The sequence below is a fragment of the Triticum urartu genome, chromosome 2A, assembly GCF_056163025.1.
Source record: "Triticum urartu cultivar PI428250 chromosome 2A, HENAU_Tu73, whole genome shotgun sequence".
Lineage (NCBI taxonomy): Eukaryota > Viridiplantae > Streptophyta > Magnoliopsida > Poales > Poaceae > Triticum > Triticum urartu.
Genome location: NC_141874.1, coordinates 81,751,853 through 81,773,105, shown reverse-complemented (window position 1 = coordinate 81,773,105; position 21,253 = coordinate 81,751,853). Strand labels below are relative to the sequence as shown.

At 42.2% G+C, this 21,253-nt stretch overlaps 1 pseudogene; it reads right to left on the bottom strand.

The window, feature by feature from the left end:
- The window catches only part of LOC147983941 (uncharacterized), a 70,085-nt pseudogene extending 49,348 nt beyond the window's left edge, over positions 1 to 20,737 (bottom strand).
- Between the last annotated feature and the right edge of the window lie 516 nt (positions 20,738 to 21,253).

The following is a 21,253-nucleotide window of genomic DNA, read 5'->3' as shown; positions in this document are numbered from 1 at the left end:
TAGTCAACACCTTGAACTTGTCGAATTTTTTTTTGCGAAAATTCTAGCTTTGTAGATAGTAACACTACTATCAGCGTCCGTCTTCCTCTTGAAGATCCATTTAATCTCAATGGCTCACCGATCATTGGGCAAGTCAATCAAAGTCCATACTTTGTTCTCATACATGGATCTCATCTCAGATTTCATGGCCTCAAGCCATTTCGCAGAATCTGGGCTCATCATCGCTTCCTCATAGTTCGTAGGCTCGTCATGGTCAAGTAACATGACCTCCAGAACAGGATTACCGTACCACTTGGGTGCAGACCTCACTTTGGTTTACCTATGAGGTTCGGTAGCAACTTGATCTGAAGTTACATGATCATCATCATTAGCTTCCTCACTAATTGGTGTAGTAGTCACAGGAACATATTTCTGTGATGAACTAATTTCCAATAAGGGAGCAGGTATAGTTACCTCATCAAGTTCTACTTTCCTCCCACTCACTTCTTTCGAGAGAAACTCCTTCTCTAGAAAGGATCCATTCTCAGCAATGGATAACTTGCCTTCGGATCTGTGATAGAAGGTGTACCCAACATTTTCTTTTGGGTATCCTATGAAGACGCACTACTTCGATTTGGGTTTGAGCTTATCAGGTTGAAATTTTTTCACATAAGCATTGCAACCTCAAACTTTAAGAAACGACAGCTTAGGTTTCTTGCCAAACCATAGTTCATACGGTGTCGTCTCAACGGATTTAGATGGTGCCCTATTTAACGTGAATGTAGCTGTCCCTAATGCATAACCCCAAAACGATAGTGGTAGATCGGTAAGAGACATCATAGATCACACCATATCTAATAAAGTACGGTTATGACGTTCGGACACACCATTACACTGTGGTGTTCCAGGTGGCGTGAGTAGTGAAACTATTTCACATTGTTTTAACTGAAGGCCAAACTCTTAACTCAAATATATTACCTCTGCGATCATATCGTAGAAAATTTTATTTTCTTGTTACGATGATTCTTCACTTCACTCTGAAATTCTTTGAACTTTTCAAATGTTTCAGACTTGTGTTTCATTAAGTAGATATACCCATATCTGCTCAAATCATCTGTGAAGGTCAGAAAATAACGATACTTGCCGTGAGCCTTAACACTCATCGGACGGCATACATCAGTATGTGTGATTTCCAACAAATCTGTTGCTCGCTCCATTGTTCCGGAGAATGGAGTCTTAGTCATCTTGCCCATGAGGCATGGTTCGCAAGCATCAACTGATTCATAATCAGGTGATTCCAAAAACACATCAGCATGGATTTTCTTCATGCGCTTTACACCAATATGACCTAAACGGCAGTGCCACAAATAAGTTGCACTATCATTATTAACTTCGCATCTTTTGGCTTCAATATTATGAATATGTGTATCACCACGATCGAGATCCAACAAACCATTTTCATTGGGTGTATGACCATAGAAGGTTTTATTCATGTAAACAAAAGAACAATTATTCTCTAACTTACATGAATAACCGTATTGCAATAAACATGATCCAATCATATTTATGCTCAACGCAAACACCAAATAACACTTATTTAGGTTCAACACTAATCCTGAAAGTATAGGGAGTGTGCAATGATGATCATATCAATCTTGGAACCACTTCCAACACACATCGTCACTTCACCCTTAACTAGTCTCTGTTCATTCTGCAACTCACGTTTCGATTTACTACTCTTAGCAACTGAACCAGTATCAAATACCGAGGGGTTGCTACGAACACTAGTAAAATACACATCAATAATCTGTATATCAAATATACCTTTGTTCACTTTGCCATCCTTCTTATCTGCCAAATACTTGGGGTAGTTCCGCTTCTAGTGACCAGTCCCTTTGCAGTAGAAGCACTTAGTCTCAGGCTTAGGTCCAGACTTGGGTTTCTTCACTTGAGCAACAACTTGTTTGCCGTTCTTCTTGAAGTTCCCCTTTCTTCCCTTTGTCCCTTTACTTGAAACTGGTGGTTTTGTTTACCATCAACACTTGATGCTTTTCTTGATTTCTACCTTCGTTGTTTCAGCATCACGAAGAGCTTGGAATCGTTTGCGTTATCCCTTGCATATTATAGTTCATCACGAAGTTCTACTAACTTGTTGATGGTGACTAGAGAATTCTGTCAATCACTATTTTATCTGGAAGATTAACTCCCACTTGATTCAAGCGATTGTAGTACCCAGACAATCTGAGCACATGCTCACTGCTTGAGCTATTCTCCTCCATCTTTTAGCGATAGAACTTGTTGGAGACTTCATATCTCTCAACTCGGGTATTTGCTTGAAATATTAACTTCAACTCCTGGAACATCTCATATGGTCCATGACGTTCAAAACGTCTTTGAAGTCCCGATTCTAAGCCGTTTAAGCATGGTGCACTAAACTATCAAGTAGTCATCATATTGAGCTAGCCAAATGTTCATAACATCTGCATCTGCTCCTGCAATAGGTTTGCACCTAGCAGTGCATCAAAGACATAATTCTTCTGTGCAGCAATGAGGGTAAACCTCAGATCACAGATCCAATCTGCATCATTTCTACTAACATCTTTCAACTTAGTTTTCTCTAGGAACATATCAAAAATAAAACAGGGAGCTAAACACGAGCTATTGATCTACAACATAGATATGCTAATACTACCAGGACTAAGTTCATGATAAATTAACGTTCAATTAATCATATTACTTAAGAACTCCCACTTAGACAGACATCCCTCTAATCTTCTAAGTGATCACGTGATCCATATCAACTAAACCATAACCGATCATCATGTGAAATGGAGTAGTTTTCAATGGTGAACATCACTATGTTGATCATATCTACTATATGATTCACGCTCGACCTTTCGGTCTCAGTGTTCCGAGGCCATATCTGCATATGCTAGGCTCGTCAAGTTTAACCTGAGTATTCTGCATGTGCAAAACTGGCTTGCACCCGTTGTAGATGGATGTAGAGCTTATCACACCCGATCATCACGTGGTGTCTGGGCACGACGAACTTTGGCAACGGTGCATACTCAGGGAGAACACTTTTATCTTGAAATTTAGTGAGAGATCATCTTATAATGCTACCGTCATAACTAAGCAAAGTAAGATGTATAAAAGATAAACATCACATGCAATCAAAATATGTGACATGATATGGCCATCATCATCTTGTGCCTTTGATCTCCATCTCCAAAGCATCATCATGATTACCATCGTCACCAGCATGACACCATGATCTCCATCATCTTGATCTATATCAATGTGTCGTCACATGGTCGTCTCGCCAACTATTGCTCTTGCACTATTGCTATCGCATAGCGATAAAGTAAAGCAATTATTTGGCTCTTGCATCTTATGCAATAAAGAGACAACCATAAGGCTTCTGCCAGTTGCCGATAACTTCAACAAAACATGATCATCTTATACAATAACTTATATATCATCATGTCTTGACCATATCACATCACAACATGCCCTGCAAAAACAAGTTAGACGTCCTCTACTTTGTTATTGCAAGTTTTACGTGGCTGCTACGGGCTGAGCAAGAACCGTTCTTACCTACGCATCGAAAACCAGAACGATAGTTTGTCAAGTTAGTGCTGTTTTAACCTTCTCAAGGACCGGGCATAGCCACACTCGGTTCAACTAAAGTTGGAGAAACTGACACCCGCTAGTCACCTGTGTGCATAGCACGGCGGTAAAACCAGTCTCGCGTAAGCGTACGCGTAATGTCGGTCCGGGCCGCTTCATCCAACAATACCGCCGAACCAAAGTGTGACATGCTGGTAAGCAATATGACTTATATCGCCCACAACTCACTTGTGTTCTACTCGTGCATATAACATCAACGCATAAAACCTAGGCTCTGATGCCACTATTGGGGAACGTAGTAATTTCAAAAAATTTCCTACGCACACGCAAGATCATGCTGATGCACAGAAATGAGAGGGGAGAGTGTTGTCTACGTACCCTCGTAGACCGGAAGCGAAAGAGTTATAACAACGCGGTTGATGTAGTCGTACGTCTTCACGGCCCGACCGATCAAGCACCGAAACTACGACACCTCCGAGTTTTTGCACACGTTCAGCTCGATGACGATCCCCGGACTCCGATCCAGCAAAGTGTTAGGTATGAGTTCCGTCAGCACGACGTCATGGTGACGATCTTGATGTTCTACCGTCGCAGGGCTTCGCCTAAGCACCGCTACAATATTATTGAGGATTATGGTGGAGGGGGGCACCGCACACGGCTAAGAGATCAATGATCAATTGTTGTGTCTCTGGGGTGCCCCTCTGCCCCCGTATATAAAGGAGTGGAGGAGGGGGCCGGCCAAGGAGGGTGGCGCGCCCAAGGGGGGGAGTCCAACTCCCACCGGGAGTAGGACTCCCCTTTTTCCTATTAGGAGTAGTAGAGGGAAGGAAGAGGAAGGAGGGAGGAAGGAAAGGGGGGCCGGCCCCCTTCCCAATTCGGATTGGGCTTGGGGGGTGCCCCCTCCCTTGATCCTTTCCCCTCCTTTCCACTAAGGCCCAATAAGGCCCATATACCTCCCGGGGGGTTCCGATAACCTCCCGGTGATCCGGTATTGTCCCAACCTTACCCGGAACCTTTCCGGTGTCCAAATATATTCGTCCAATATATCGATCTTTATGTCTCGACCATTTCGAGACTCCTTGTCAAGTCCGTGATCACATCCGGGACTCTGAACAACCTTCGGTACATAAAAATATATAAACTCATAATGAAACTGTCATCGTAACGTTAAGCGTGCGGACCCTACGGGTTCGAGAACAATGTAGACATGACCGAGACACGTCTCCAGTCAATAACCAATAGCGGAACCTGGATGCTCATATTGGCTCCTACATATTCTACGAAGATCTTTATCGGTCAGACCGCATAATAACATACGTTGTTCCCTTTGTCATCGGTATGTTGCTTGCCCGAGATTCGATCGTCGGTATCTCAATACCTAGTTCAATCTCGTTACCGTCAAGTCTCTTTACTCATTCTGTAACACATCATCCCGTAACTAACTTATTAGTTGCAATGCTTGCAAGGCTTATAGTGATGTGCATTACCGAGTGGGCCCAGAGATACCTCTCCGACAATCGGAGTGACAAATCCTAATCTCGAAATACGCCAACCCAACAAGTACCTTCGGAGACACCTGTAGAGCACCTTTATAATCACCCAATTACGGTGTGACGTTTGGTAGCACACAAAGTGTTCCTCCGGTAAACGGGAGTTGCATAATCTCATAGTCATAGGAACATGTATAAGTCATGAAGAAAGCAATAGCAACAAACTAAACGATCAAGTGCTATGCTAACGGAATGGGTCAAGTCAATCAGATCATTCTCTCTAATGATGTGACCCCGTTAATCAAATGACAACTCATGTCTATGGCCAGGAAACTTAACCATCTTTGATTCAACAAGCTAGTCAAGTAGAGGCATACTAGTGACATACTGTTTGTCTATGTATTCACACATGTATTATGTTTCCGGTTAATACAATTCTAGCATGAATAATAAACATTTATCATGATATAAGGAAATAAATAATAACTTTATTATTGCCTCTAGGGCATATTTCCTTCAATGGATACTAGGGATCAAACCCTAACAAAACTAACTCGATTACACGATAAATCTCATCCAACCCATCACCGTCCAGCAAGCCTACGATGGAATTACTCACGCATGGCGGTGAGCATCATGAAATTGGTGATGGAGGATGGTTGATGATGACGACGGCGACGAATCCCCCTCTCCGGAGCCCCGAACGGACTCCAGACCAGCCCTCCTGAGAGGTTTTAGGGCTTGGCGGCGGCTCCGTATGATAAAACGCGATGATTTCTTCTCTCTGATTTTTTTCTCTCCGAAAGCAAATATATAGAGTTGGATTTGGTGTCGGAGGGTCTCCAGGGGGCCCACGAGGTAGGGGGCGTGCCCTAGGGGGGGCCCACCCTCGTGAGAAGGGTGTGGGCCCCCTGGGCTTCATATTTGGTGAGGATTTTTTTTATTTTTTCTAAGACCTCCCGTGGAGTTTCAGGTCATTCTGAGAATATTTGTTTTCTGCACATAAAACAACATCATGGTAATTCTGCTGAAAACAGCGTCAGTCCGGGTTAGTTCCATTCAAATCATACAAGTTAGAGTCCAAAACAAGGGCAAAAGTGTTTGGAAAAGTAGATACGACGGAGACGTATCACATGACTTTAATATTATCACCTCCATATCTCCAAACAATTATCATGCTTCAATCTTTTCTTAGTATTCAACACACTCAAAAGAAAGTTTCACAAATCTCGAGTACCAAGCATATTATTATTAAGCAAATTACCATGCTATTAAGAGACTCTCAAAATAATTTAAGTGAAGCATGAGAGATCAATAGTTTCTTTAAAACGAATCCACCACCGTGCTCTAAAAGATCTAAGTGAAGCACATAGAGCAAAATTATAACGCTCAAAAGATATAAGTGAAGCACATAGAGCAAAACTACTACGCTCAAAAGATATAACTGAAGCACATAGAGTATTTTATCAAATTTTAATTCATGTATGGCTCTCTCAAAAGGTGTGTACAGCAAGGATGATTGTGGCATACTAAGACACAAAGACACAAATAATACAAGACGCTCCAAGTGTAGCGACCAGACCTCAAACAGTCTGATCTCTGTGCTCAGGTGTCATCCCTGGATCAGTAATGCTGACACCACACAGTACTCGGAGGATTTATAACAGAGTAGCAATCACACACTTATTACATCGAGTGTCTCAATAGAGAACTTATTACAATAAATATGGCTTAAGGCCATCTAATAACGATAACAGCGGAAGGCTTGGAAGATAAGTGAGTCCATCAACTCCAACGGCATCACTGAGTATAGAACCACGACCTAAAAACTCCTTAATCATCGTCTGAAAAGTCTGCAACATTAACGTTGCAGCCCGAAACGGGTCAGCACATGGAATATGCTGGAAAGTAACACATAGAGAGTAATGGAATGAAACAGCTATACTATATGCATATTTGGCTGGTGGAAATCTCTATGGTTACAGTTTTGCATAAAGCCAAATTTTCCCTACTACAAAGAAATAAATTTTATTTAACTATCATGGTGGTTGTTAAACATTGAGAATGATTGACAGCATCCTCAATCCCAATTAAGCATCATCATTAAACAAAACCCAACAAAATTAATTTTTAGAGTAACATGTTGAGATTCACATGATAATCCAAATACTAGATAGTCAAGCTGTCCATAACCGGGGACACGGCTAACCATGATTAGTTTATACACTCTGCAGAGGTTTGCGCACTTTTCCCCACAAGACTCGATCGCCTCCGTTTGGTTTGTCGCACTACATGGTGTTTGAGAAGACAGATGACCGAGACATAGTCTTTCAGAAGCGCTAGCACCTTATGATGGATAGACCGTTACACCTACTTTCCCCTACATCTGCTAGTCTACCCTGTAAGAGTTCGCACGATTTAATCAACTATGCTAGAGCCCATAATAGCTTGTGGCTGCACACGGAAGTTTCTAGTATGAAAAATCTCATGATCCCTTTGGGCCTGGGTGGCGGTCCATAAAGAAAAACAGGCAATCCTGGAATACCCAGGTACCTCAATCCACCCAATGTGTGTTTAAGTTGCCACCTTAGATAAACCATTAATTAACAAACTCACATCTGTCATGGATATCACTCACCCAATCCAAGTCTACTAGCATAGCATGACAATAGTAAGCAAACGTAGAAGTAACTCCCAAAGGTTTGATAATATAACAGGTAATAGGTACTACCTCAACTACTTCCCATCCCATAATTTCATTAGATCCTAATCATGCAATGTTTGAGGATTTATCTAATGCAATAAAACTGGGTAGTAGGAGGTATGATCAAAGTGTTACTTGCCTTGCTGATGATCCGCGAAACCTAGAGATTCGAAGTAACATGCGGCGCACTCCGGGTATTCTATCGCAGACAAACAAATAAGCATACAATAAGTATTCATCTAATGCACGGGTAAAACTCAAATAAGAGATTTAACGAGAAGGTTCAATTTAAGAACTCTGGTTTGCAAAAAGAATCAAATCAAACGAAGCAACGAAAGTCAAACGGCAAAAGAAACAGGCTTCGTTTATTATTCTGGATCTAGGGCAATTTTTACAATGGCAAAAACTTGTTTAAGTTGGTTAAACGGATAGAGGGTTTCGAGACGAAACTCCAGGCGCTTGAATCGCCAGAATCCGATAAACGAGCGAAAAGTTATACTAAAACGAAAATCGGATCAGGAATCGCGATCAGAAAAATCGCGGATTAAATCCGAGAAAAAGAAAAACAACGAACGTTCGCTAAAGGAACGAACGAACGAATGCTCACTATTTAAATAAATCAGAAAAAACCGATCTATTAAAAAAACCGAAACTAAAAAAACCCGCGACTTTTTTCTTTAAAAAAACGGGCGGCGAAAACGAGGTTGACCTCGGGCGGCGGCTCCGGCGGCGACGGCTCCGGCGGCGGCTGATTAGAGTTTCGGGCATGGTGGGCTGGCGGCTCGGGTCGGGCGGCTTATAAAGGCTGCCCCCGGGCAGAGTCCCGCTCGGGTACGGCCCAAAGTCGGTTCGCATTTTTTTAAAATTATTCTGCACAGAAAAACAAATAAAAGAAATACTAAACGAACTCCAAAAATCCCGAAATAAATTTTTCCGGGCTTCTAAAATCATGCCGCACAAGGTGAACATTTATTTGGGGCCTAAATGCAATTTTGAAAAACGCACATTTTTCCTAAATTCAAATAAAATACCGAAAAACTCCGAAATAAAATCTTATTTTATTTTATTATTAAATCCTCAATATTTCTTTATTTTGGGAAAGTCATTTTATTCTCTCTCTCATATTTTTGTAATAGAAATAATTGATGATAAAATAATTAAAATCAAATGATCCTATTCTCAAAATTCGAGAAAACTCCAATATGAAAATAAGGAAATCCCCAACTCTCTCCGTGGGTCCTTGAGTTGCGTAGAATTTCTAGGATCAAAGCCAAAGGCAAATAAATTATGATATGCAATGATGAGCTAATGTATAACATTCCAAAATAAAAATTTGGGATGTTACAAACCTACCCCCCTTAAGATGAATCTCACCCTCGAGATCCGGGTTGGCTAGAAAATAGGTGAGGGTGGTCGTTGAGCAAATCTTCCTCTTGCTCCCAGGTGGCTTCATCCTCTGTGTGGTGGCTCCACTGAACCTTGCAAAACTTGATAACCTTGCTACAGGTGACTCAACTGGCATACTCTAGAATCTTAACTGGTTTCTCCTCATAGGTCAAATCACTGTCCAACTGAATTGCTTCCAGTGGTACCGTATCTCTCAGCAGTATGTCAGCCATCTCCGCGTGGCACTTCTTTAACTGAGAAACGTGGAACACATCATGAACTCCTGACAATCCTTCAGGCAATTCCAACTTGTAGGCCACTTCTCCCATACGTTCCAATACTCTGTATGGTCCTACAAATCGTGGCGCTAACTTTCCTTTAACACCAAAGCGCTTTTTTCCCTGAAGTGGGGATACTCGAAGATAAACTCTGTCTCCGACTTCGTAAACTGTCTCCTTGCGTTTAGAATCTGCATAACTTTTCTGCCGGGATTGAGCTACCTTGAGCCTATCACGAATCAATTTCACCTTCTGTTCAGACTCCTTAATCAAATCAGGTCCAAACAACTGGTGGTCTCCAACTTCATCCCACAACAATGGTGTCCTGCACCTTCTTCCGTACAAGGCTTCGAAAGGGGCCATCTTTAAACTGGATTGATAGCTGTTGTTGTAAGAGAATTCGGCATACGGCAAATTCTCGTCCCAACTAGATCCATAATCTAGCGCACAAGCTCTTAGCATGTCCTCCAAAATCTGATTGACTCTCTCGGTCTGTCCATCTGTCTGTGGATGAAAAGTTGTGCTGAAATCTAGCCTGGTACCCAAAGTTTCGTGCAACTGATACCAGAACTTTGAGGTAAACTGGGTTCCTCTATCTGATACTATACTCCTCGGAACTCCATGTAAGCATACAATCCTGGTCATGTATATTTTTGCCAACTTAGCACTGGTGTAAGTGGTCTTTACTGGGATGAAATGAGCTACTTTCGTCAACCGATCGACTACAACCCAAATCAAGTCATAGCCTGAACGAGTCCTGGGTAATCCCGTGATAAAGTCCATGCCTAATTTATCCCACTTCCATTCGGGTATCGACAATGGCTGTAGCAATCCTGCTGGCTTCTGATGCTCTGCCTTTACTCTCTGACATACATCACAAACTGCTACATACTCTGCAATATCTTTCTTCATTCCGGTCCACCAGAAAATATCCTTCAAATCCAAATACATCTTGGTATTTCCTGGGTGAATCGAATACGGTGAATCATGTGCCTCTTGCAGAATCAACCTCCTGATCTCCGGGTCATTGGGCACATAAACACGGTCTTCAAACCATAGGGTGTCGTGCTCATCCTCACGAAATGCTTTAGCCTTTCCTTCGCTCATTTTCTCCTTTATAGAGGCAATCTCCCTATCAGTCTTCTAAGCTTCTCTGATTCTGTCCATCAAAGTTGACTGAATCTCCAATGCTGCTACATAGCCTCTCGGAACTATTTCCAAACATAGCTCACGAAGATCCTCGGCTAACTCCTTTGGTATTTCTCCCGTCTTCAGAGTATTGACATGGCTCTTACGGCTCAATGCGTCAGCTACTACATTAGCCTTTCCGGGATGGTAATGCAATCTCATATCATAATCCTTGATGAGCTCCAACCATCTCCTTTGTCTGAGGTTTAACTCCTTCTGTGTGAAAATGTATTTCAAACTCTTGTGATCCGTGTACACCTCACAATGATTTCCAATGAGGAAATGTCTCCATGTTTTTAATGCATGAACTACGGCTGCTAACTCCAAATCATGCGTAGCATAATTCAACTCATGAGGCTTAAGCTGTCTTGAGGCATATGAAACAACTCTCCCTTCCTACATAAGCACTGCTCCAAGTCCTCGACGTGAAGCGTCGCAATACACCTCATAGTCCTTGGTCTGGTCTGGCAAAATCAACACTGGTGAAGTAACCAAGCATTTCTTCAACTCCTGGAAACTAGCCTCACATTCCTCAGTCCATTTGAACTTGGTATCCTTCTTTAATAACTCCGTCATAGGCTTCGCAATCTTTGAGAAATTCTCAATAAATCTCCGGTAGTATCCTGCGAGTCCAAGAAAAGTCCGGATCTCTCCAACTATTGTTGGCGCTTCCGAATTTGTCACAGTGTCAACCTTATTGGGATCTACTGCTATACCTTCTCCGGATATAACGTGTCCGAGGAATCCTACTTCCTTCAACCAAAACTCACATTTGCTGAACTTGGCATACAACTGATGTTCTCTGAGCTTCTCAAGTACCAATCGCAAATGTTCCTTATGCTCCTCTTCATTCTTCGAGTAAACCAGGATATCATCAATGAACACCACAATGAACTTATCCAAGAACTCCATAAACACTCTGTTCATCATGTTCATAAAATAGGCAGGTGCGTTAGTCAGACCAAATGACATAACGGTATACTCGTACAGCCCATACCTGGTGGTAAAAGCTGTCTTAGGTATATCCTGTTCTCGAATCTTCAGCTGGTGGTATCCTGATCGCAGATCAATCTTGGAAAATACCTTAGCTCCTTGCAATCGATCAAACAGGTCATTGATCATTGGTAGTGGGTACTTGTTCTTGATGGTTACTTCATTCAATCCTCGATAATCAACAATCATCCTTAACGATCCATCCTTCTTCTCCACTAGAAGTACCGGCGATCCCCAAGGCGAAGAACTTGGGCGAATATATCCCTTATCCAATAACTCCTTAATCCGCTTCTTAATCTCCACCAAATCCTTTGCAGGCATCCTGCATGGTCTCTTTAATATTGGCCCTGTGCCTGGCAATAGCTCAGTCAAAAACTCAATATCTCTATCCAGTGGCATGCCTGGCAACTCTTCTGGAAATACTTCAGGGAAATCCCTTACCACTGGTACTTCCTCCTGCACAACTCCTGTTAAACAATTTACTTGAGTCCCTTTTGGCACATGTCGGGATACATACTTGATCCTTCTCCCTTCTGGGGTGGTAAGCAAAATTGTCTTACTGGCGCAATCGATGTTTCCTCCATACATCGACAACCAATCCATACCCAGAATTACATCAAATCCTTGTAATTCCAAAATGATTAAATCCGAGGGAAACACATGCCTACCTATACTCAATGGCACTTGAAAACATCCTTGACTGGCCATATACTTCGCTCCTGGTGAGCTTACTAGCATAGGTGTTCTAAGAACCTTAGTGGGCAGGTTATACTTATCCACAAATCCCCTTGATATGTATGAATGCGGTGCACCAGTATCAAAAAGAACGAGTGCAGTAAATGACTTAACCAAAAACTTACCGATTACGGCATCCGACTGCTCTTCAACCTCCTCCACGTTAACGTGGTTCACCTGTCCCCTGTTGAAAGGGTTTGCCTTCTTCCCAGAGTTTCCATTGCCATTCTGGCCTTCAGGACATTCATTGGCATAATGTCCGGTCTTCTGGCACTTAAAGCAAGTGACTTGGCTCAGGTCCTTCTTGGCTGGGGTTGATGGGTTGGTGCGATTCTGGCCATTGCTTCCTCCATTCCCATTACCATTTTTGGTGCCATTGTGATTGTGTGAGCTACCTCCTCCATGGATATGCTGAAAATGTCCTCTCGGTCTAGGGGTAAAACGTGGCTTCTGCTAAACTCCTGAATTGTACTTCCCTTGTCCATACTTCCTCTTGCGGTTCTCAATCTGCTGCTGCTGCCCTTCAATCATAAGAGCATGGTCTACCAACTCCTGGTAGTTGTTGAAGGTTGCTACCATCAACTGCATGCTCAACTCATCATTCAGTCCTTCCAGAAACTTCTCCTGCTTAGCTGCATCTGTAGCAACGTCATCTGGGGCATAACGTGCTAATTTACTAAAGTCCTCCACATACTGGCCAACTGTCCGTCCTCCTTGGCGCAAGTTGCGAAACTCACGCTTTTCATGGCCATAGCTCCTGCTGAAACATGGGCAGTACGAAAAGCCTGCTGAAACTGGTCCCATGTGATAGTGTCAACAGGGAAAGTGGCTGTGAAATTCTCCCACCATGATGCTGCGGGTCCTTCAAGCTAATGCGCGGCAAACTTCACCTTCTCCGCATCTATGCATCCTGCTGTGGTCAACTCTCTAGCTGTCTTGCGGAGCCAATCATCTGCTACTATCGGCTCGGTGCTACTGGAAAACACCAGCGGATTCAGCCTAAGAAAACGGGCTAAGTGATCAACAGCTGGTGGTGGTGGTGGTGGGTTGTTGTTGTTGTTCCCCTGATTCTGATTCTGGACTAGCAACTGCATCAATGTGTTCTGCTGCTGGATCAACTGGGTGAGCTCCGGTGGAAAGGTAAATCCGGGGTCACGTCTCGGAGGCATCTGAGGGTTTAGAAAAGATGAGATTTAAGAATAGAGAGGGGTCTAGAGAGAAAACACTACCCATAGGCACAAGAGGCAAAAATAAACAATTCACTTCATTCAATCAAACAAGGGCATACAATCGGTCTAACTATCACAAAAGTGTTCGAACTACTGTATTTACATGGTGGACTACTACTGCTGGTGAGGTGGTCTACTAGAAATATTCTTCGGTTGCAGACTCCATGATATCTGCTCCGGCTTCATCAACATAGTCATCATCGCTGTCATCTGGGTCCGAGTCGATGTCGTCGATGATGATGTAGTCTTCCGGGTGAATCTCATTGGGTTCTTCGTCTTCATCTACTAGTGTAGCGCCTCCCATAAATATCCCGATCTTCTTGATCAGATCGTCATTCTTCTCCACCAATACTTCAATTTCTTCTTCATAATCTTCTCATGTAGCCTTGAGTTCTTCCTCCAGTTCCTTGATTCTTGTCTTAGCCTTCTTCAGGTCTATCATGTCAGCGCACATCTGGTTCTCCTGTCGTCGAATGTGCTGGTTTAGTTCCTGGATAAAAGCTGCAATTGATCTATCCTTTCTGGTGCTGGTCATCTCCCAGTCCTCATCTCGGCGTCCACAAATCTGGTAGATAGTATCCTTGAGATCATTGCGGTAGACTTCTCCAATGCGTCCCATGGCGATGTGAGCTGCCATGCTCTTTCCTAGACTCCAAGTTGGTGCATCAAAAGAAAACTCTATGGGCTCAGTGACTGGCATGAACGTCCTTCCTGGAACTTGAACTTGAATCATCCAGCGCTCTTCTTCAGGTAAAGTGGCGTTGTAGGTTCCGGTGAAGTTTGATACTCCTATGTTCAGGAGTATAGTGACTTCCTTCAAGTGACGTCCAAAGGGTGTATCGTCATCCAGTTGCGTGAACTTGTTCCTTGCATCCGCCATCCTAAAGAGTAGAAAAGATGAGAGGTCAGAAGAGAAGAGAGTGAATAGTGATCTAGGTCTTTAGCTTAGTGGTCGTGTCCTACAGTCAGCGTGTGCTCTGATACCATCTCTGTAGCGACCAGACCTCAAACAGTCTGATCTCTGTGCTCAGGTGTCATCCCTGGATCAGTAATGCTGACACCACACAGTACTCGGAGGATTTATAACAGAGTAGCAATCACACACTTATTACATCTAGTGTCTCAATAGAGAACTTATTACAATAAATATGGCTTAAGGCCATCTAATAACGATAACAGCGGAAGGCTTGGAAGATAAGTGAGTCCATCAACTCCAACAGCATCACTGAGTATAGAACCACGACCTAAAAACTCCTTAATCGTCATCTGAAAAGTCTGCAACATTAACGTTGCAGCCCGAAATGGGTCAGCACATGGAATATGCTGGCAAAGTAACACATAGAGAGTAATGGAATGAAACAACTATACTATATGCATATTTGGCTGGTGGAAAGCTCTATGGTTACAGTTTTACGTAAAGCCAATTTTTCCCTACTATAAAGGAATAAATTTTATTTAACTATCATGGTGGTTGTTAAACATTGAGAATGGTTGACAGCATCCTCAATCCCAATTAAGCATCATCATTAAACAAAACCCAACAAAATTAATTTTTAGAGTAACATGTTGAGATTCACATGATAATCCAAGTACTAGATACTCAAGCTGTCCATAACTGGGGACACGACTAACCATGATTAGTTTATACACTCTGCAGAGGTTTTCGCACTTTTCCCCACAAAAATCGATCACCTCCGTTTGGTTTCTCGCACTACATGGTGTTTGAGAAGACGGATGACCGAGACATAGTCTTTCAGAAGCGCTAGCACCTTACGATGGATAGACCGTTACACCTACTTTCCCCTACATCCGCTAGTCTACCCCGTAAGAGTTCGCACGACTTAATCAACTATGCTAGAGCCCATAATAGCTTGTGGCTGCACATGGAAGTTTCTAGTATGAAAAATCTCATGATCCCTTTGGGCCTGGGTGGTGGTCCATAAAGAAAAATAGGCAATCCTGGAATACCCAGGTACCTCAATCCACCCAGATGTTTGTTTAAGTTGCCACGTTAGATAAACCATTAATTAACAAACTCACATCTGTCATGAATATCACTCACCCAATCCACGTCTACTAGCATAGCATGACAATAGTAAGCAAACATAGAAGTAACTCCCAAGGATTTGATAATATAACAGGTAATAGGTACTACCTCAACTACTTCCCATCCCACAATTTTATTAGATCCTAATCATGAAATGTTTGAGGATTTATCTAATGCAATAAAACTGGGTAGTAGGAGGTATGATCAAAGTGTTACTTACCTTGCTGATGATCTGCGAAACCTAGAGATTCGAAGTAACAAGCGGCGCACTCCGGATATTCTATCGCAGACAAACAAACAAGCATACAATAAGTATTCATCTAATGCACGGGTAAAACTCAAATAAGAGATTTAACTAGAAGGTTCAACTTAAGAACTCTGGTTTGCAAAAAGAATCAAATCAAACGAAGCAACGAAAGTCAAACGACAAAAGAAACATGCTTCGTTTACTATTCTGGATCTAGGGCAATTTTTACAGTGGCAAAAACTTGTTTAAGTTGGTTAAACGGATAGAGGGTTTAGAGACGAAACTCCAGGCGCTTGAATCGCCTGAATCCGATAAACGAGCGAAAAGTTATACTAAAACGAAAATCGGATCAGGAATCGCGATCAGAAAAATCACGGATTAAATCCGAGAAAAAGAAAAACGACAAACGTTTTCTAGAACGAACGAACGGACGAACGCTCGCTATTTAAATAAATTGAAAAAACCGATCTATTTAAAAAAACCAAAACTAAAAAAAAGCACGACTTTTTAAAAAAAAAACGGGCGGCGAAAACGAGGTTGACCTCGGGCGGCGGGTCCGGCGGCGGCGGCGGCTGATTAGGGTTTCGGGCGCGGTGGGCTGGCGGCTCGGGTCGGGCGGCTTATAAAGGCTGCCCTTGGGCGGAGTCCCGCTCGGGTACGGCCCAAAGTCGGTTCGCGTTTTTTTTAAATTATTCCACGCAGAAAAACAAATAAAAGAAATACTAAACGAACTCCAAAAATCCCGAAATAAATTTTCCCAGACTTCTAAAATCAAGCCGCGCAAGATGAACATTTATTTGGGGCCTAAATGCAATTTGTAAAAACGCACATTTTTCCTAAATTCAAATAAAATACCGAAAAACTCCGAAATAAAATCTTATTTGATTTTATTATTAAATCCTCAATATTTCATTATTTTGGGAAAGTCATTTTATTCCCTCTCTCATATTTTTGTAATACAAATAATTGATGATAAAATAATTAAAATCAAATGATCCTATTATCAAAATTTGAGAAAACTGCAATATGAAAATAAGGAAATCCCCAACTCTTTCCGTGGGTCCTTGAGTTGCGTAGAATTTCTAGGATCAAAGCCAAAGGCAAATAAATTATAATATGCAATGATGAGCTAATGTATAACATTCCAAATTGAAAATTTGGGATGTTACACCAAGCAAAACACATATCATGTTGGTGAATAAAAATATATTTCCAAGTAAATTACCGATGGAAGTGGACGAAAGAGGGGATGCATTCCGGGGCATTCCCAAGCTTTGACTTCTTGGCGTCCTTGGATTATCTTGGGGGTGCCATGGTCATCCCCAAGCTTAGGCTCTTGCCACTCCTTGTTCCATGATCCATCAAAAGAATCCACCCAAAACTTGAAAACTTCACAACACAAAACTCAAAATAGAAAACTCGTGAGCTCCGTTAGCGAAAGAAAACAAAAGACCACTTCAAGGTACTGTAATGAACTCATTATTTATTTATATTGGTGTTAAACCTACTGTATTCCAACTTCTCTATGGATTATAAACTATTTTACTAGCCATAGATTCATCAAAATAAGCAAACAACACACGAAAAACAGAATCTGTCAAAAACAGAACAATCTGTAGTAATCTGTAGCTAGCGCAAGATCTGGAACACAAAAAATTCTAAAATAAATTTCTGGACGTGAGGAATTTATCTATTAATCATCTTCAAAAATAATTAACTAAATAGCACTCTTCAAATAAAAATGACAGCAGTTCTCGTGAGCACTAAAGTTTCTGTTTTTTACAGCAAGTTCAACAAGACTTTCCCCAAGTCTTTCTAGAGGTTCTACTTAGAACAAACACTAATTAAACACAAAAATACACAACCAAAACAGAGGCTAAATAATTTATTTATTACTAAACAGGAGCAAAAGGCAAGGAATAAAAATAAAATTGGGTTGCCTCCCAACAAGCGCTATCGTTTAACGCCCCTAGCTAGGCATAAAAGCGAGGATAGATCTAGGTATTGCCATAATAGTAAGACAGATTATTAAAACTCATTTCATATTCTCTACGTTCGGCAGCAAGCTTTCTTTGAGGCAAGCAAAAGTAATCAAAATGACTAAATTTAACGGGACAAAAGTCCCCAAGATCAACCTTGGGAGGTATAGGTTCCTCCTTTGGTCCTTCATAATGCACAACCAATTCATCATTATAAGCATTCTTTTGACAGACCTTTGTAAGCCTATATTCAAGAGAATATCCTAGCTCATTATTTCGAATAGCCAAATCATCATTAAGTTCAGAAATTCTATCAACTAAAACATTGGTAGGAACATTTCTTCTAAGATTTTCATTGAAAGCAACATAATCTAGAGATTGAAAACGCACTATTTCTTCTTGATCAAAGAGGATAGCCTCTATGGAAGGACGGCAAGCATCCACCCTATAATGTGCAAAGATTTCTTTGGCTTCTCTTATTATGAATCTAAACTCATGAGCCAAAAAGATAGTAGCGGCACGTTTAACAGAAGAATGCTCAATATTAGAAAATTCCAGAAAAATCCTTTATATGGAAGGATGCATGTGCATGAATTGTCTTTCAAGTTCAACTACAAGCATGGTAATAGCGTCCGCAAGACTACTAGTTCTGTGAAGGATAGAACTACCCATAGAAGGTAAAGCACCGGCACGAGTAAAGAAATCTTGAATAACTCCTTTTCCAATAATATTACCACTACCAACACGGAATTTTTTTGTATGAAAAATGGTAGGTTCTTTAGCAGGAGCATCAGAATTTTCCATGATATTGTTATCGCTCATATTGGAGATAACTTCCCCAGTTTCAGACATAACGACAAGCAAGCAAACTAGCACATGAGCAAACAAGAGGCAAATAGATAGGGAGGATAGGGTGAGAGAGAGGGCGAATAAAACGGCAAGGGTGAATTGGAGGGAGAGGAAAACGAGAGGCAAATGGAAAATAATGTAATGCGAGAGATAGGGATTGTGATGGGTACTTGGTATGTTGACTTTTTGTGTAGACTCCCCGGCAACGACGCCAGAAATCCTTCTTGCTACGTCTTGAGCTTGCGTTGGTTTTCCCTGAAGAGGAAGGGATGATGCAGCAGAGTAGCGTAAGTATTTCCCTCAGTTTTTGAGAACCAAGATATCAATCCAGTAGGAGCCCACGCTCAAGTCCCTCGTACCTGCACAAAGCGATAGCTACTCGCAACCAACGCGATTAGGGGTTGTCAAGCCCTTTCACGGTCACTTACGAGAGTGAGATCTGATAGATATAATATTTTTGGTATTTTTGGTATAAAGATGCAAAGTAAAAAGTAAAGGCAAAGTAAAAAAGCAAAGCAAGATTAAAGTAATGGAGATTGATATGATGAGAATAGACCCGGGGGCCATAGGTTTCACTAGTGGCTTCTCTCAAGAGCATAAGTATTCTACGGTGGGTGAACAAATTACTGTTGAGCAATTGCCAGAATTGAGCATAGTTATGAGAATATCTAGGCATGATCATGTATATAGGCATCACGTCCGTGACAAGTAGATCGAAACGATTCTGCATTTACTACTATTGCTCCACTCATCGACCGTTATCCAGCATGCATCTAGAGTATTAAGTTAAAAACAGTGTAACGCCTTAAGCAAGATGACATGATGTAGAGAGATAAATTCATGCAATATGAAATAAACCCCATCTTGTTATCCTCGATGGCAACGATACAATACGTGCCTTGCTGCCCCTTCTGTCACTGGGTAAGGACACCGCAAGATCGAACCCAAAGCTAAGCACTTCTCCCATGGCAAGAACTACCAATCTAGTTGGCCAAACCAAACGGATAATTCGAAGAGACTTGCAAAGATAACCAATCATACATAAAAGAATTCAGAGAAGATTCAAATATTATTCATAGATAGACTTGATCATAAACCCACAATTCATCGGTCTGAACAAACACACCGCAAAAAGAAGATTACATCGAATAGATCTCCACAAGAGAGGGGGAGAACTTTGTATTGAGATTCAAAGAGAGAGAAGAAGCCATCTAGCTACTAACTATGCACCCGAAGGTCTGAGGTAAACTACTCACACTTCATCGGAGAGGCTATGATGATGTAGAAGCCCTCCGTTATGACGGCCCTCTTCCGGTGGAGCTCCGGAACAAGCCCCAAGATGGGATCTCGTGGATACAGAAAGTTGCGGCGGTGGAATTAGGTTTTTGGCTCCTGTTCTGATCGTTTGGGGGTACATGTGTATATATAGGAGGAAGAAGTACGCTGGAGGAGCAACGAGGGGCCCACGAGGCAGGGGGGCGCCCCCCACCCTCGTGACCGCCTCTTTTGTTCCTTGGAGCAGGGTCCAAGTCTCCTGGATCACGTTCGGTGAGAAAATCACATTTTTGAAGATTTTATTCCGTTTTGACTCCGTTTGATATTCCGTTTCTTCGAAACACTGAAATAGGCAAAAAAAACAATTCTGGGCTGGGCCTTCGGTTAATAGGTTAGTCCCAAAAATAATATAAAAGTGGAAAATAAAGCCCAATATAGTCCAAAACAGTAGATAATATAGCATGGAGCAATCAAAAATTATAGATACGTTGGAGACGTATCAACAATCCATTTATCAAATCTCTGCCAGGCAACAGGAAATAGTACTTCATGCTCTCCTTCACTGTCATATGATCTCCTAAAAACCCTTTCAGCTCTTGCAAAGAGAGCTTGTCCCGCTCAATCTCTGACATTCCAGTTTCTCCCCCAAGATAATCTATACTTGGACCAATTCGTATGAACTGACCCCCAAAGTGAAATCTAACATTCAAGATCTCTGCCGGGTCCATGATTTCAACAAGAAAACCCTACATTACAAGCAAAGCAACTAATGCATCAGTGATTGTCGGCCGATTCAAACACCCAAAAACCCCAACTTGATCTCACTGTAGAACCCTAAACCTAGCCCACAGAGAGGGGGAAAAAGGCCAAACGGAATAGAAGGAAGAACATCACATACCTGATTCTACTCTGCTAGAGTGCTCGTCGGAGATGGCCGCGATCATCCGTCCTTCACCATGGCCGCCGCGGAGAAGTTTGACACGTCAGGCTGCAGGGAAGGGAGGCGAGGGGGGGGACAGAGAGCGACGGGGAGGCGGAGCTGGGCCGGCTCAACCAGATTTGGCCCGCGCCGCGACCAGTGGACCCACACCCCCAGGCTAACTCAGCAATCCCTATTTGGGAATGGGCTTAAGGGCTGTGACGACCAGGATTTGAGAGGTGGGGGTGTCGATTTCAGGGATTAGGAGTTGGGGGTTCGATTCCGACGGGTCATACAAAGACAGGGTTTGTTTCAGACTTCACTC